The sequence below is a fragment of the Crotalus tigris genome, unplaced genomic scaffold (assembly GCF_016545835.1).
Source record: "Crotalus tigris isolate CLP2741 ecotype Arizona unplaced genomic scaffold, ASM1654583v1 scf7180000019417.274577, whole genome shotgun sequence".
Taxonomy (NCBI): domain Eukaryota; kingdom Metazoa; phylum Chordata; class Lepidosauria; order Squamata; family Viperidae; genus Crotalus; species Crotalus tigris.
Genome location: NW_024097528.1, coordinates 44,021 through 62,086, shown reverse-complemented (window position 1 = coordinate 62,086; position 18,066 = coordinate 44,021). Strand labels below are relative to the sequence as shown.

The following is an 18,066-nucleotide window of genomic DNA, read 5'->3' as shown; positions in this document are numbered from 1 at the left end:
TATTCAAGAGAGTCTATTCTATTGGCTTTCAAAAGCCAATAGAATAAAAGGGAGTAGCACAGCTAAGGAAAAGGGGGAAAAAATGGCGGACTGCGTTGTTTGGCGACCCCCGTGAAATGGTCGTTCGACCCCAAATGAGGTCCTGACCCACAGGTTGAGAACCACTGGTTTACGGAAAATGAGACTATCCAGTAAGTTTTGAGTTCTCTTTCACTGAATGTAGCACAGTCCATCACAGTCAACCTCAAATCTGTTGGGCAGAAGTCATTTGGGGAAAGTGGAATTTGATCTTATCAAAGAAACTGACCTCAGCTATTTGAAAACAAGGAACTTAAATTATAGTGATAGATTTGAGGATATTATAAATACATACTGAAGAGACAGATCTGATTCCCTTTTATTACATTTTGCTTGCATCATTTTTCATTTGGTTCTGCATAATATCAGTTATCAGCTTGGATAAATTTCTTTTGATGAATGGTTTTCAGAAATAGTTCTTCTTGCCATTGTGTTATAATATTCTTTTTTCTGATAATATAATTTTTTAAGGAATGGAATGTTGAAAAAAATGTTGGTACTGGTTCCTCTATCATTTGAAAATGAAATATTATTACATATTCCCTATATGATTAGTCAGTGCAATTAGATTACAGGAGGCTGTTTCCATAAAAAAAAAATAGAGTACCATAAGCGGTAGTTCTTTTCTTAACAGCCAGGAAGTAGATGTGAAGGATGGATGAAAAGAATAAATGAATGAAAGTCCTATGGGTTGGCAAGAAGCAAGCTGCAGAACATCTGTCCTCAGATTTAGAAGACACTTGCACTAGAAAAGTGACAGGCAATTTTGTGTTTAGATGGCATATACTATAAAAAGTGATGAAGTTTCTTCTCATGATGTGAGGAAGGAAAAAAAATCAAGTTCATGAATTATGTGCATAAATACATGCTTAAATGAATAGTCATTTAATTTGATTAATAGTGGTAATATACAGAAAAACTCAGAGAAAAGAAGCAAATAAACAGTTAAACGAAGAAAACAAGATGAGGAATTTTCTGCTCATAATATATATTCAACTTGTTGGTTTTGCCCTAAGATCCTCCCTGAAGCAGAAGGAAAAATGCTCAAGACACTGCAAAACTATTGCTGTGATTTGGACCACAACTACAACTATTTTTTTAAAGGGACTTAATTGCAGACCAAAGCTTTACTATGTTTGCTCAGTGGATTATTAACTAAAATATACCATTCTTCAAAAGCAGGGGTCTTCAAACTTGGTCCTTTTATGACTTGTGGACTTCAACTCCCAGAATTCCTCAGCCAGGCACCCTGGCTGAGGAATTCTGGGACTTGAAGTCCACAAGACATAAAAGGGCCAAGTTTGAAGATCCCTGTTCTAAAAAAGTAAAGGAAAACTATTTTTACTGAACCCAATTATAATCTACAAAATAAAGCGCCAGCAGAGCTGCAGAGAAATGATATCCGGTCTATTCTCTTGGATATCAATAATTCAGTGTTAAACCATCTAATCTTTGCATTAAAATCTGTACTCTACCACAGTACACTATTTTTAATATAAACAGACAGATCTGAGATGTAAAAGATACTAATAAAATATATTAGCCAAATTACTGATACAAGAACAGAATGGGAAAGTCTATTGATTAATTACATTTTGTATTGTGCATGATTGTATCATATAAACAAGTTTCTGATTAATATATGTTACTTAATTAATATCATTACAGCTATTTTCGAAGCAAAAGTGAAGAAGCTGAATAGTTGGACTTCTACCTCCTCTCCAAAACCTTGGTTGCTCCAAGGACTTTAACTTAGAAATAACACAGGAATTCCAATCTGTGTTCAATGGAGACTACATCTGTTAATGTTTATATAGTCTTCTTCGCCAAGAAAAAAAAAAGACGAAGGAGCATCCTGAAAAGCAGTATCCTGAGTGTTTTGTAACCTGTTAGTGTAATGTTAATAGCAGCAGCTTCACTTTGAACATGCCGGAAAACCTTTTATCAAGTCAACAAAAACACCAACTGAAGGATAATCACGGCATCAAACTTTGTCAGAATACTTTCTCCATTTGCACAATAAAGACTGGTTATAATTTTTCCAGTCTAGGATTTATCCAACTGGGCAATGGTACAATGTTTGATTAAAATAAATCAATGCATGTTTGATTACAAAAAGCCTACTCTATTATATTTTACCTTGTCTCTGAATTTAATTTATTTGATAACATTATTAATGAATGAGAAAGAGACTAGGTCAGAAAAAATTAACATATGACACTTATTTATCCTCTACTTCATGAATTAAGACATATCAAAGTATTATAATATATGAACCAAAATTTGTAACATTTTTATTGTCCTATTTTAAGAACCATCTTAGGATTCTAGAAACAAAAGACCGTGTATACTAATTTCATTTTGCAGAGAGAACACACAGAGTTGTACTGTGACCATCATTTTGATGTAGTTTAACGATCTCTGAATTTCTGAAAATTTTTTTTATTTTATTAGTGTTATTTTACGCCTAAGGATGTCCTATAGAATTTCCAAAGTTTAATTCAATACTTGGGTTACTATGCATCTTTATTTGGTTAAATATTATTTCAACTAAGTCCTCTGTTTCAGTCAGCAAAATGTCTAAAACCACCACTTTCTGAAGACATAGCCTGGAGGACAGACAATAGACAGTTGTGACTGAAATTTCCAATAGAGTCTTTGCAGATAAAACATAGAGAGCTCCTTATTAGCAAAATATCCAAACCTAATGACAACTGATTTTTACACACAGGCTAAGAAGGGAAGACATTCTGTGCATTGAACAGAATACAGATGCATATTATAAACAGATTCCATTCTTTTGATAATTATCATCTGATGCAATAGGATGAATGTGAATTCAGTTTTTACTTAACAACTGCCTTGTTTAATAACTGTTCACAGTTGCAACAGTGATGAAAAGGGGCGTTGTCTTACCTGAACGCCTTTTCTCAGCACGGAGATCGAGAATCCACCAATGGATTTAGACTGTATTCCTGCCCAGTCAGATCAAGTCAGCCAAAGTTGCCACGCCTGTCCTGGACCATAGAGATCCCAGTCTTGATGCGAGCATAGCCATTGGCTGACAGCAAGACGTTGTGGCTCATCAAACTAATATTAACCCTAGGCCTAAATGACCTACAAGGGTGGGAGTGGATTCTCCATCTCCATGGTGAGAAAAGGCATTCAGGTAAGACAACGCCCCTTCTCCAGCATTGGAGATGGAGAATCCACCAATGGGACATACCAAAGCCTACTGTCCCTGAGGGTAGGAAGCAGACTGGTCCGGTGTGGCACTTTGATGTATAACTTGTTGGAGAACCCTCCTACCAAAAGAAGCCTCGGCGGAGGCAAACTTATCAATTTTGTAGTGCTGAATGAAAGGAGATGGTGAAGCCCATGTTGCCGCCCTGCACACTTCCTCAATTGAGGCCTGGATAGCCCAGGCCGCGGAAATAGCTGCACTCCGTGTGGAATGTGCCGTAACCCATCGTGGAACCGGCAATGCTTCAGCTTGATATGCCCCGGCGATGCATGCCCTAATCCACCTGCCAATTGTGGAAGAGGAAATCTTCCGACCTCTGGAGGAAGAATGGAAGGATACAAAGAGGCCTTCGGATCTGCGGAACTCCACAGTCCGTGAAATATAGTGCCGAAGAGGTCTATGGACATCCAAGGTATGCCATTGTCGTTACAGAGCGTGCGATGGGTTAGGACAAAAATCAGATAGAACTATCTCCTGTGACCTATGGAATAGAGAATTTACTTTTGGGACGAAGGTAGGGTCGAGTCGTAGGATCACTTGATCCCGATGGAATACGCACAAATCATTCCTGACAGAGAGTGCTGTCAATTTGGAGATGCGTCGTGCGGACATAATTGCCACCAGAAATGCCACCTTGTGGGACAAGTAGCGAACGTTGCATGTCCCTAGGGGCTCGAAAGGTGGCTTGGTAAGGGCCCAAAGGACCCGTGGTAATTCCCACGAAGGGTACCTATGTATGGTAGGGGGTCTGGTGTTAGAAGCCCCTTTAAGGAAAGATCGGATTAAGGGGTGATGACTCAAGGTTTCCGCTGATTCGCATGAGAGGACCGTGGAGAGGGCTGCGACCTGCCTGCGTAATGTGTTCGGGGCCAAACCCCTCTCCAGACCGTCTAACAAGTATTCCAGGATATGGGGAATTGTGAGTCCCGAAAGTGACAATTGTCGACCAGAACACCATAACCGTAAGTTTTTCCATGTAGCCTCATAAATGCGGTTGGTGGAAGGGCGGCGGGAGGCCTGGATTATTGTAATGACCCCTGGGGAACAAAACTCTCCTGATAAGATTGAACGCTCAAGTGCCAAGCGGCTAACTGGAGCCACTGGGGTTCTGGATGGAGAATTACACCCTGGCTGAGGGAGATCCGATCCAGAGCAATCCTCCAAGGGTCTGTGAGGGAGAGACTCATCAGGTTGGCGAACCAAGGTCTCCTTGGCCAATAAGGGGCCACCAGGAGGATCTCCACCCGTTCCCGGAGGAGCTTGCCTATTACCGCCGGGAGAAGAGGTAGAGGGGGAAAGGGTAAAGCAGGCCCTGTGGCCATGTGCTCCGGAGAGCATCCGTCTGTTCTGCCACTGCGACTGGGAACCGGGAAAAAAATTGAGGCAGTTGGGTGTTGGAAGGGGACGCAAAGAGGTCCACAAGTGGAAGACCAAAACGGTGACAAATTTCTCTGAAGATCTTTGGGTGTAGACACCACTCCAAGTGATCTACCATTGTCGTGCTCAAGAAGTCAGCCCGTGTGTTCGCTTCCCCTGAAATATGATCAGCCTTTTTCAGTAGTTCTCAACCTGTGGGTCGGGACCCCATTTGGGGTTGACAACCATTTCACAGGGGTCGCCAAACAACGCAGTCCGCCATTTTTTCCCCTTTTCCTTAGCTGTGCTACTCCCTTTTATTCTATTGGCTTTTGAAAGCCAATAGAATAGACGCTCTTGAATAGAGTCTAATTCTATTGGTTTTCAAAAGCCAATAGGAATTGTCCAGGCTGTCTCTGCCCTGCTGAGCCCGCCAAAAGTCCCATTCTGCAAACGGTGCTGCACCAGTTGAGTAGTCCTCGATTTACAACCAGTTGAGTAGTCCTCGACTTACGACCGGTTGGGGGTCGCGGCATTAAAAAGGTTGAGAACCACTGGCCTTGATGGAGGCCAGATTGTGTTCTGCCCAGGTTCCCAGCAAGAGTGACTCGTACAAAAGGTTCTGAGAGCGGGTGCCTCCCTGGCGGTTTATGTGAGCCTTGGCTGCCATGTTGCCCTAGGGGCAAGTCAAGGGCTAACCCTTCGTGAGTTGTCTCCAACCTGGCTCTTTCCTGCACCTTGGAGAACTCCCTTTCTAAGGCCTGGTGTCTCCGATTGGCCTGCTTGTCCGTCCTTCTGGAAATTTTCGTGGCAGATCTAACCTTAGATTTGGCTGCCGTCTCGTCAATGCCCTCCAGACCAGGCTGACTTGATGAGGATGGCAAGGCTCCTTTTGAGGCAAACGCGGCCTCTTCCATTCTCCGATAACACTGGAACGCTACAGGGGGCTCCTGGTATCTTACACTGGGTAAGGACAGGCGTACTACAGGAGACATCTGGAACCCAGGTACAGCCTGCGTGGATAAGGCCAAGCGCATGACTGGGGACGCCTGGAATCCAACTGTGGCTGTGCATGGATTAGGATAGACACACTACTGAGGGTGTCTGGAATCCGGCGTGAAATATCTTGGATGAGGACAGGCACACTGATGGGGGTGCCTGGGATCCAAGTACAGTTGTTACTCGGATAAGAACAGACACACTGTTGGGGGTGTCTGGAATCCGAGTGGAGCCAAGTGTTATGGACAATGACAAGTGGATCAGGAGACACCAAACCCTGAAAGTGAGTGCTTGATGACAATTTCTCTCAGTGAGGACCCAGACTGGCGTATGAAATTTAGTCTCTGTCTTCCTGACAGCAGGCTCGGATCAAAAACAGGCCTGTTTTGGTGCCAAATGGCAGCCGTTTACAAAATGGCGGCCTGTCAGAATGTGTACAAAATGGCAACCGCCCACAGCAGCACGGCCTGACTGGAGTTTGTGGCCTGCTCCGATCGTCCCCTGCTATAAATGCCCTCCCACAGTAAGTGTCTCTGCTGGTATTAATCTGACGAGGGAGATGGGCCCGGTTTTTTTGGGGGGGAGGTTTGTCACGCGGCCAAAATGGCGGCTGCACGCAAGGACAAGCTCCAGGGAGCAATTAGTGAGAGGAGCAGCTTTTAAAGTCAAAAACAAAACAGGTAGCCGAAACGGAAGGTGGAAAAAAATGGCTGCCTTTACTTTGCTGATCAGCCGCCTGTCAGCTGAATGGTGCTGGCTTCGTGCGCATGCACACCTCCCCCAGCAAAAACAGCGTCCATGCGACAAGGACAAAAAAAAAACGGCTAAAATCTTGCCGGATCGTTCTTAAATGCCTCACACGATCCGAGGAGAGAAGTAGAGCCTGAGGATCTTCGGCCCGTCAGCCTCCTCCATAGGAAAAGTCAACGGATCTGCAGCTGTGAGTACAGATGGAATCCGAAGTATTTGCCCTCCCCCCACGCTTAGAAGCAGTTAACAGCCGTTAAGTTCGTCTAAGGTTTAGGAAAAAAAGGGGGGAAATTTGAGCAAGAAATGAGGGGAAGGAATCCCCTTCCCCCAACAAGTTAGTAGTATTATTCCCCCCCCCCACAATCCAGGAGATTGGACACAATTTCCAAGGTTCTGAATGGGGGAGAGACAATACTTTGGGAAATCTAGGACAAATTTTGTGCTAACTACAGCACCAATAAAGCTACTGGAGAAAGGGAATCCACCAATATAGACTATACCTGCCTAAGAGCCAAACTTGCACGTCTGTCCTGGGCAAGATCAAGACTGGGATCTCTATGGTCCAGGACGGGCATGGCAACTTTGGCTGACTTGATCTGATTGGGCAGGAATACAATCTAAACCCATTGGTGGATTCTCCATCTCTAGTGCCTGAGAAATAACCAATCCTTCCATTTACGACCTTCACAGGTCTATAAAGCAAAGGAAAGCTGAAGTCAGATCATACACACAGTCACTTACACTTAGTGAAAGTGCTTTGCTTAATGACTGGATTGCCAATCCCAAATGTGATCACTAAATGAGGACAATCTATAGTGTTATGTATATTGGAAATAATAATTTAAATGGTCTGTGCATAAAAAAATTAAATTTCCATATGGGCATGTGAACTAAATTTATTTATTTTCTCACTTTAAATAACTTTAACTGAATAGCTGATGGTATGCATTGCTTACCTTTTTGATAAAATGTAATAGTAAAATAGTATTACATTACTTTAAAAATATAATATAAAAAGTAATTATTTACTACTATCAATAGGAGATAAAAGCAAAAATCTAAGCACCACAAGCAAGAGAAAGTGAATTTTGAATCCTATAAAGATCCAAGCAACTTACAGTACTCAGAAGAAACTATAGGAAAATAAGTCCATAATATATGTTAACACTGTGGTTAAATACTACTGCAATTTATGGAAGGAATTCATTTGGAAGCTTTGAATGTAATGCAGAAGACACACATATACTTATCATGTCTTCTTATCTAATCTTATGGAAATTTTCAAGTGTCAGTGAATGCCAAAACTGTGCAGCATTCAGTTTTACAAAAACAAGTGAAAGTTCAAACAGGAGATGATAAATCATTTATATTTTCACTTGGTGATCATAGGCAGCCTTGCTATTAAAAAAAGGAATTTGGAGGTTTCCTGGGCTAATAGTGGTATAACTGACAAATGTTATTCTAACTTCAAAAGACATGAAATATGTCTGGGGAGAAATTATGGAAATAATTATATTTGAAAACAGACATCTGGATTTTCTAAAATGCTTTTGTTCAGTCGAACCCATTTTTCCCCTTTATAATACTCTTATGACTCCATAACATATGTTCTGTTAAAAATTAGTCTTTTTTCAATATTAATTTTCTCAACTAAAGTTAAATAAAAGTTATTATTAATAAGCAGCCATTTGTCTTATCAGAACCAGATGCTGTATAACAATTTCTAAACATTTTCTTACCATCATTTTATTATTATTTTTTATTGGTACTTATTTGACTGAATAGAAAAAAATGAATTCATGCTGTATTCTGTCTTTTGAAGAAAAAAAACCCACAAGCAAAACAAAAAGACCACTGAGGTTTATTTGGTGTCAGAAAGTTCTTTCATCCAGTAGAAGTATCTGACGAGGAACCTAATTACTGTTGTTTCTTTTATTTTCATCCCATTCTACTCCAAAGGGCCTATCAAGTCTCCAGAGCAAATGCAAATTGGGCAGATAAATATCTAAGTATTATCTACTGACCTGTCCCTATAAATTAAGCACACAATAAATTAAAAACTTTGCAAATGTCATTTATTTATCAGTTTAAATAAATAACTGCTAACACTCTTTATTCTGAAATCTTCAGAGGCAATAAAGAAATAATCATTAGTATATTCTGGACAGATAAACCACAAGAAATTTAGCAAACTAATATAATTTTTTGATGTATATTTCTGAGATTATGCTCTCACCTTTTTTTTCCCCTTCTTGGAGAAATTGTGTACTATAGTTCTGCAGAAATCCTTAAAATGGGCAAGGTTAATTCTACAAAATTTTGAATATATAATTAAAGATTTATATAAATTTATATAAATGTATATAATTAAAGATTTATATAAATATATTTATATATTTTGAAATATAAGATTTCAAAATGTAAAGACAAATTAATTTAAAAAAAATTGCCCTAAAAATGGCAATGTGAAATAACAGCAGTTCATTGTGCTTGTCAGCCAACTATTTTTTCAGAATTCTCCATCCCATAAATGTAATGGGCAACTCTGAGAATATAAGTTTTAGAGATGTTCATTTGATCATAAAATACTCACAACTGACCTATAGGTTAAACACTTCTGCCTGAAATCAAAAAGTTTATGATAGCCAATTAGTTAAATCCCTGTCTACATTTGTACACAGTCTTCCACATGCAGTGAGTAATCAGGGTATGGTAGGATTCTTATTTTGTTTTTGAATGCGCTAAGTTTGTCTGATTTATTTCAAAGTCACATTTTTCCCCTCTAATCTTGGCCTTCCTTTGTTCCACTTTCTATTGGTTCTTTTGTTCACCTTATATCGTAAGGAAGTCCACCTTGATTGATATATGACAGAAGGATGGGATGACACATATTTAAGTCTACAACACAGAGATAATATTCAGAAGTGACTCAGACAGACATCTTACTAATTTACTGAAATATGAAAAGAGATTCACTACAATCATACATGCAAGATTCTATTACTATACCCAATTTCAGCAAACATTTTAGCTTTCCTGTAAAGTAGGTCTCTTGGTCTGGTCTATGTCGTATGGCTGACATCTTATTACTTTTGAAGCCTAATCCTTTCCCACAAATCTGATGGTCTTCTGTTTTCTTTGCTCACATTTATTTATATAAAAAAAAGTCTAAACACTATTTTAGATTGACCTTTTGTAACAACTTATGTATCTGGGGGGAAATATTATCAGCTAACATGCTTCAGTGAGTTTAGAACTGTCTAGATTCACTATCAAGATTGCCTTATGTTTTTCAACTCCCAGAAAAAGGAAAATACTTTCTTCATTTGAGGAAAAAAATGGGGGCAGAAAATACCAGCTGAAGGAAATGAGTGCTGCATCACCTTGAGTTGTCCTGTTTTGGTGAGGCACACTTGGTGGGTAGAGAGGGACTTGTTCATGACTTTTCTTAAAACAATTCCATTTCCTACCAGTTTTCTATTTATTCCCATCTCTATCTTGCAGTTTCACAGACATTAAGCATGATCAGTGAGTTGTTTTGATTTCCTCCCCATCTTCTCTGGAGTTTTTTCTAATGCTACTGATACTATGCTTTCTGTAAATGATATCTAGTAGGACCCACTCTTTGGAATCTGTAGAGTAAAAGGAAAAGGTGACATGCTTGAGAGATATGGAGACAAATCTGTTTCTACTTAAAACTTCTCATGAAGATTTTCATAACTTACTACTGTATAAAAAAGAGTGGGAAGACTGAATCTGTCCATTTGTATAATGTGCTGATTTCACTCATATATTAATACAAACTGCAGGCAACAAACAGCATTCACCAAAGAAATCTATAATTAGCTATCCCTGAAATATCTAAATTTAATACTAAGAGACAATCTCTGTCTGCAGGGACAAGTGAATCCCGGAAAGCATAGTGAGCCGAAAAATGGCAAACCAATCAATTTAATCTAATTCCAGTACTTTGGCAAAGAACAACTCAAAATAATGTTATTTTTTTTTTAAAAAAATCAAACTCAAAATAACAATATTTAAAAATTAATCTTTGAGAAAAAGCAAAATGTATAGCATCACAATAGTTCCTGGTGAGAATAAAAAATAGAGATGCCATACTGAGTACTAAACTGATTTCTATGTGTGGAAAGTTTTATTCTGTTCCCACAAATTTAAAAACAATGTCACTATTTATCAATAAATGCAATTATAGTGGGAGTTTAACTTGACAATGAAATATAGTTGTTGTTACATTTGTACTGGGAAGCTCTAAATTTGTCCCTGTCCAAATACCAAATTGACTATTAGGTCATGGGCCAGTCACCCTTTTTCAGTTCAACCAATTTATAGACAATTGTTGTGGTGCTAACAAAATTATAGGCGAATTCCATGTATGACACCTTGGACTCTCAGAAAAAAAAAGTAAATGCATAAATAAAATATTCCTATAGTGGACATCTGGTAAAACCATAAATTTAAGTTAATTACTTTTTCTAATTTTGAAAAAAGCGTAATGACATAGATGCATGTTATATCCAAGCAAGACCATACTTAAGAATTTTTACAGTAATTCCTTAGAGGGATATTACACTATCACAACATCTTTTGGGAAAGAATAATAAGAATAGAGAACTGAACACTGTTTTCCCATTTTCCTATCTTCCAGTTTCACAAAATATGGTTTGGTCCATTCAAACTCTTCACCCCCCAAAATCGGGTGGAGATTTTAGTCTTACTAATTCTGGGAGCCTCATGCATTGGCAGGGATTTTTGTTGCGGCCCTCTTCGTCCTGATGGTAATTCATGCTTAAATGATTATGCCTTGCTTTAACAAAGAAGTTTTGGATATCATTCAATAAAGAATCCTTGGCTGATGTCTACAAGTTAGCATGGAAATCTGACTCATTTATTTAGATGCATAAGTAGGGATCTAGACCTTATTTATGTTATTGAATGCAATGCAAGGTGTGATCTTAGCTTTGTATTTCATTCTTGTGAAGCTTCAATTTGTTAGGCATAAACCTAATATACAACTACTGCACTTAGCCATATTATTGAAAAAATATCTTAGATTCTCAAGCAAACAATTTATGTAATAATTTTGAGAATGAAATAAAATAGTAATTTGCAAATTAAAGCAAAGGTCTCCAACTTTCTGAGAAGATTTGAGTTCAAAACAAGTTTCCTATAAATGGTTGGAGTTCTCTGGATTAATGAGCTATGTGGAAAAGTGAAGTACAAATACAGTAGCTATAAATATTCAACAGTCTTCCCAAAAGGTAGATTCTCCAGATTGGTCTTGAAGTAAGAAAGAATTTCTGATCAACCTTTGTTTGCTAGATTAATTAGGCCTAAGCCATGATTATCCTCCTTTCTTATCAAGATTTAGAGATGGAAGTGGGGAGGAGGATAGTCAACATAAATTAGAAAAATGCCCACCTAAATAAGAAACCAAAGCATTTGGAAATAGATGCAACAAAGTATCTTTTATTGGCATCCACAACTATAGAGATCACTGGTCTCCCACCAAAGGAATGTAGAACAGCCTTAAAGCTCACAAGGTTACAGATAATATAGGTCTGGAAATGGTACATAAGAGTTACAAAAGTAATGGCCTACAAGCATTTCATTTTAATGCAGTTAGAGTGCTATCTGATTCTTAGAGTTAGTTTTAGCTTTGGTTCTTGGACAGCCCTAAGACAATAAGGCATAGAAAGGCCTTAAGAGTTGCCCTGTGGTAAGATGGCTGGTTAATAAATTTAAATGATTATAATAATATGGGTATAAGTACTTAGGAGTTTTGGAAACCTCTGACATGTTGAACAACCGAGTCAAGGAAGCTACTTCAACAAAATACGAGTCCAGAAAATCTTGAGATCAAAGCTGAGTGGAGGAAATATCATAAAGGAAATTAACATCTGGGCAGTGCCTGTAATATGATACTCAGCTGGAATAATTGATTGGACTCAGCTAGAACTTGATAACTTGGATCGAAAGACAAGAAAACTAATGATACCATGCTCTGCACCCAAAAAGTGACGTTGATCAATTGTACTTGCCAAGATCTCAGGGTGGCAGAGGTCTCTTACAGGTGAAACAAACTGTGGAAGAGGAAAAACATGGCTTAAATGACTACATAAAAAAGCAAAAAAGCCTCTGCTGAAGAAGGTGAACAAGGGAAACCTCTTGAAAACAACAAGATTGAAAGCAGAATGTCAAAAGGAAACAACTGAGCATCGAGTTTCTAACTGGAAAAAGAAGCCTATGCATAGTCAATACCTGAAGGACACTGAAGGAAAGGTAGATACAAAATTAATATGGAGATGGTTGGAATCAGGGGTGCTGAAGAAAGAAACTGAAAGCTTCATTTTGGCTGCCCAAGGACAAGTTTTGCAGACCAATTCCATGAAAGCAAAAATTCAACATGTCAGCAACAACAACAAATGTCGCTTATGCAACGAGAAAGATGAAACAGTGGATCACCTTATCAAAATCTCACAGACTGATTATCTACAACATCATGATTGAGTTGCCAAAATCATACATTGAAAGCTTTGCCAGAAGTTTGGATTTGAATGTAGCAAAAATTTCTAGGAACACCAAAGTGACAAAATTCTTGAAAATGAGCAACTCAAGATCCTGTGGGACTTTTGGATCCAAATAGACAAACATCTGACCCACAACACACCTGACATCACTATTGTGGAAAAGAAAAAAGTCTGGTTCATTGATATTGGAATACCAGATGATGCACAAATTGAAGAGAAACAGCTAGAAAAAAATAACAAAATATTGTGATTTGCAAACTAAAGTTGAGCAACTATGGAGAAAGAAATCAATGATTGTACCAAAGGGCTGCCTGGATTTTGAGCTTATTAGAACTGAATATCCTGACTTTGCAAAAAAAAAAAAAAAAAAAAACCACCCTGCTCGGAACTGCCTATATACTCAGATGCTACCCTTGTTGTTGTTGTTAATTGCGAAGTCGTGTCCGACCCATCGCGACCCCATGGACAACATTCCTCCAGGTCTTCCTGTCCCCTACCATCTTCTGGAGTCCATTTAAGTTCACACCTACTGCTTCAGTGATTCCATCTCATTCTCTGTCGTCCCCTTCTTCTATTGCCCTCAATCTTTCCCAGCATTAGGCCCTGCTCCAGTGAGTCCTTCCTTCTCATTAGGTGGCCAAAGTATTTGAGTTTCAACTTCAGGATCTGGCCTTCTAAAGAGCAGTCGGGGTTGATCTCTTCTAGGACTGACCGGTTTGAACGCCTTGCAGTCCAAGGGACTCGCAGGAGTCTTCTCCAGCACCATAGTTCAAAGGCCTCAATTCTTTTGCGCTCAGCCTTTCTTATGGTCCAACTTTCACAGCCATACATTGCAACTGGGAAAACCATGGCCTGGACTATACGCACTTTTGTTGGCAGGGTGATGTCTCTGCTTTTTAGAATGCTGTCTAGATTTGCCATAGCTTTCCTCCCGAGGAGCAAGCGTCTTTTACCCTAATAGCTCTTAAGTCCTTGTTTAGGACTTGAACTGTTACGTTTTTACCAATCGCAGACAGTAAATTGAACTGAAGATTAAATCTTAAATAATAATAACAAATATTTTAGTATTCAATTCAGTGATGGAAAAATAATATTGGGAGAAACTCTTCCTGTAGACATTTAATGGAAGTACCTGTTATAGAAAAGCAAACAGTTAAAATAGAACAGATTGGAAAACTGTTTTGTATAAATAATGACTTTTACAAATTGGATGTGGTAATGTGGATGTCACTGCCGGTACTGAATATACTGTCTCCTGTCATGGCTGCTTGTCAGTTTAATACATTTCTATATTGCTTCAAGCAGCAATAGTGAAATATTCAAATTAGCTTCTACCAGGTCTATTATATTTGGTCACCAAGACTAGTCATTTTCTTTTGACACAATATTCATAATTAAGGAACTAAAACAAAACAAGTAATTTCTAGAGTGCTACAAACACTTCCCAATCAATTGTATCCAGATCCTCAGAAGTTAAAGGAACTCAAGTCATTTTGTGTCTATTAAGGGAATAGTCCATCTGGCTTGTTTACCTCTCTAAAATCTTTCTCCTTATGAATATTGTGGAAAGCATTTAGAATAGAGTAACATTTGTTACTCCATAGAATGGAGTAACATTTGTGAAACTTTACAACAATGTAAGTGGATGAAACATGCCAAATTCCTTAGAAATTGGTATGTTTCTTTTATATCATGGCAAATGGGACAAGAAACTCTGATAGATGTTCACACAGTAACTAGAATTTAGGGAAGGATTTTAAATCACTCTTTCAATTAAGGTATTTCAGGTAAATGCCCATGAATGTTTTGTTTGAGACATAATGAAATTTGCCACACAGATTGAACATTATAATGAAGAATGTATATAGCAATTTTCAGTTAGTTAGACTGATATAGAGAGTGAGGGAGATGACCTGGAAACAAATATTCAGAAACTGTTACATAAACAAGAAGGACAGAAGTATTCCAAAGCCCTGGGATGGGAGATAGTATTAAGATGACTCCTTCCTGACTCACCAGAATTTAAGCAGGAAAGCAGGAGAAGCACAATCAGACTTGTAAAATTTGTAATTATAGTCTATTTCAATAAAGCACATTTGGGCCTTCCTATACAGCATTTCCTGATTTGGTCTATTTCAAAGTGTTCACAGATGGAAATGGAAGATCTTGTGATAAACTATAGCCCTTCTTAGATAAGATAAAACTAATAGTCAAAGAGTAAGGACAAAGATAAATTGTTAACCAGATTTTCCCCTTAAAATGAAGCCTTAACCCACTCAGATAGGTAATACAACACTTCTTTTTTCTATGGATAGGAGAAGGGAAGTAGTGAGAGAAACAAGTGATTAAACATTTGGTATTCTAGGAAATTATTCTCTCCTGTCCCAAGGTGCTATGATTTGAGGGTAGGAATGTCAGTGAACTGAGTTCAATAATCCCTCTTCTTTTCTTTCCCATCAAAGTGTTTTGTAAGACCAAACTCCAACTGTTTTAGACATCAAATAGCATACAACATGTGGTAGAATCCCTGAAATATGTATCAAAAGTAATGTATCAAAGATACTTTTTGAATCAGAGACAGGAAATATGAGCGCCATTTGATCAGCTTCAAATGAATCAAATTGTCCCAATCATTTTTGAGTTCAGGTTTTGTATTAAATGGGAGTATGCTCAGTTCATTCTTATACAAGCATACCCAACCCAGTTGTATGCTCTGAGCAAGTTTCCCACTGCAATCAGTGGAGATAGGTATTATTAACCATTTCTATGCACAAATGCAGTTTATATGTTTGTTACACCTAAAAGATTAGCAGTTATTTTTCCACATGTTTTAAAAAAGATCAAACAAAATAATATTGTCAGGAAAGGATTGCCTATCTAGATCCAAGGGTCTATGTCATTTGTTAGCAGAACTGGGACATGAAGACCTAAAACAAACAAGCAAACAGGGAAAACGTGCAGAGCAGTATTTCTTGAATTCTTTCCAATCCCTTTTCTGGCAGTGGCCTTAGGAGACCATTTTATGTAATGAAGTACTGTGTGTTTACTAATGGTTGTAGTAAAATAATCTACTATCTATTTTATTAGATTATGGATTTTTTAAAAAAGATGAATTTCCTTCAAGAAATTTTCCTGGCAGTAATATCAAAATAGTTTGCCATTATCTTATTCCAGAATATTTTTCAACTACCCAATTTAATTTATGATTACCTAAATGTTATTGCTTTTAACAATTTCTACTGAATAGTTGTTTTAATGAGTCTGTTAGCTCTTTCTGGACCAAATGCTCTAAAGGGAAAATTTAAAAAATATTTCAAATCAATGAAAACAGTAAGGATTAAATTTTACTTTAAAATAAATAAATGGATTTTAACAGGGTTCTACAAGCTTATCCAGCATATAAAAATTAGTTATCCATATTTTCTGTGGCAAAGAGATGGACAACTCATAGTTTCTGAACCATACATAGTCCCCAGCAATCCATTTGCAGACCCACAACTCCCCTCTCAAGTGGTATCACCAGAATTCCATAACAAATTATGCAATTGTGCAATGTTTGCTTGATTTGGGAGGATCTGATTAGTTTTAGAGGCAGATATAAGAATTCAGATCTGCTTTTGGAGTAGTATACCAGGTTCTGGAAATAGTGAACAGCAGCCTAATCAAGATAACTTTGCCAATTCATTGATGTTTCATATCCAAAATGTAACTATTTTCTGTAGAAACTAAGCATTCCAATCTCATGAAATTTAATCTGTAAAATTAAGCACATGCTCCCCTCAGGTGATAAACAGCTGGGAATAACATATTTTACACTGAAGTTTTTGAATCATATACAAAGACAACCCCAGATTAATAATGTAATTATCTCTCACTGCTAAAACAAAACAACTGTATGTTCCTTATATCTCTTATTACATATAAGACACTTTTTGTAATATTGTGTATTTTTCTATCATCTCTTTATAATGTAGGAAATTAAATTTGTTATCTTTATTTTCATCCAAATAGAAATGTTTAGTCCAAATGGAAATATTTGGACAATCTCAGAAGAAAACAAATATATATATTTTTCCCATGCTTATGTATACTTTAATTTAATGCAAATCTGTTCATATATCTGTCTCCAGTTCCTTCCTTTAAAACATGAGCACTATCATATCAGCTCACATTTATGGGAAAGGAAATTGAACAATATCCACTGGATAACTGATAGGTGTAAAGGATTTTAAAAACTATGAAATATTGAGAACAGACCAGTAGCCCTTACTTGATACTATGACATATGTCAATTTCGTATAGTAAACTATTCAAAAGAATGCATTCTAATACTATGATTTATATTTTTAAAAATTGCCCCAAATTAGACAAACTTGATAGTTCTATAGTCTAAAGTCCATAATGATTTTTTTTTTAGTCTGTGGTCATGTGACACTTCTTCTCATAATGGTCTATCGGTCAGAACTCAGTCAATTTTAGAGTTTGTTATAAGCATATATATAGAAACGTACAGATAAAGAGTTCTTTTTTAAAAAAGTTACTGCTTAGTGCAAAAAAAACTTTTTATAACATGAAGTCTTTTAAATTATTTATCTGCTTGGTAGGTAAAAATAGGACAAAAATCCTAATTCAACAATAGTAGAACATCTATTATCTACATACTTGAGATTTTGTTTCTCCTCCTAACTCCTACCCTTCTGCAATTTGTTTTTTTTTTTTATTTGCAGATATAACTGAAGGGTTTTTTTTAATGAATTAAGACAGAAAATATTAGATTTAAATGATCAAGTGGGAATAGAAGGCATAACTATAGAACAGATACCTAGATAGAAAAAAAGCAGAAATTCATAGGAAAAAATCCTATTCATTCTTTATTATTAATGCAGTTCAGACCAGATCAGTTTCAATCAAACACACAAGGAGTTGAAATGCCAAAAATGGTCAGTTTATGCTATCCGACTGCTAGACCTTCCTTCAAGATGCTTCACAAAGGGTTATTTTACCCTACAGTCAAATGAAAATCAAAACATAGCAGTCTTGGGTTCTCAAAACACCCCAAAGCAGGATAATATTGGTTACATCAGACTAAGA

The 18,066-nt window shown here is 37.4% G+C and overlaps 1 protein-coding gene across 3 annotated transcripts in view; it reads right to left on the bottom strand.

Annotated features, from left to right (window-relative positions):
• Positions 1 to 18,066, bottom strand: part of PDE4B (phosphodiesterase 4B) — a 208,318-nt gene that overhangs the window by 146,567 nt on the left and 43,685 nt on the right. The window lies entirely within an intron of this gene.